The sequence below is a fragment of the Fulmarus glacialis genome, unplaced genomic scaffold (assembly GCF_000690835.1).
Source record: "Fulmarus glacialis isolate BGI_N327 unplaced genomic scaffold, ASM69083v1 scaffold32499, whole genome shotgun sequence".
NCBI lineage: Eukaryota > Metazoa > Chordata > Aves > Procellariiformes > Procellariidae > Fulmarus > Fulmarus glacialis.
The window spans coordinates 3,848-4,047 of NW_009234424.1; the positions used below are offsets into that span (position 1 = coordinate 3,848).

Sequence of the window (200 nt, forward strand, 5' to 3'; positions counted from 1 at the left end):
CCCGCATTCGCGATTCTGTGCAGGAATTGCGAGGTCGGGGTGAGCCGGGGCAGGACCAGGCTCTGCGGGATGGCTCCTCTCACGCGCACACACTCGGGCACCAGTCCAGGACCACAGCCATGTGCAGCAGAGCAGGGGTGCAGGCACTGCTGCCATCACCTCCCAGCACAGACCACTCCCAATGCTCCCACCTTCCAGCA

The 200-nt window shown here is 65.0% G+C and overlaps 1 protein-coding gene across 1 annotated transcript in view; it reads right to left on the reverse strand.

Moving 5' to 3' along the window:
* Positions 1–200, reverse strand: part of LOC104082501 (semaphorin-3D-like) — a gene marked incomplete at both ends in the record, with an annotated part of 3,746 nt that overhangs the window by 2,997 nt on the left and 549 nt on the right. The gene's annotated exons all lie outside the window — the stretch shown is intronic.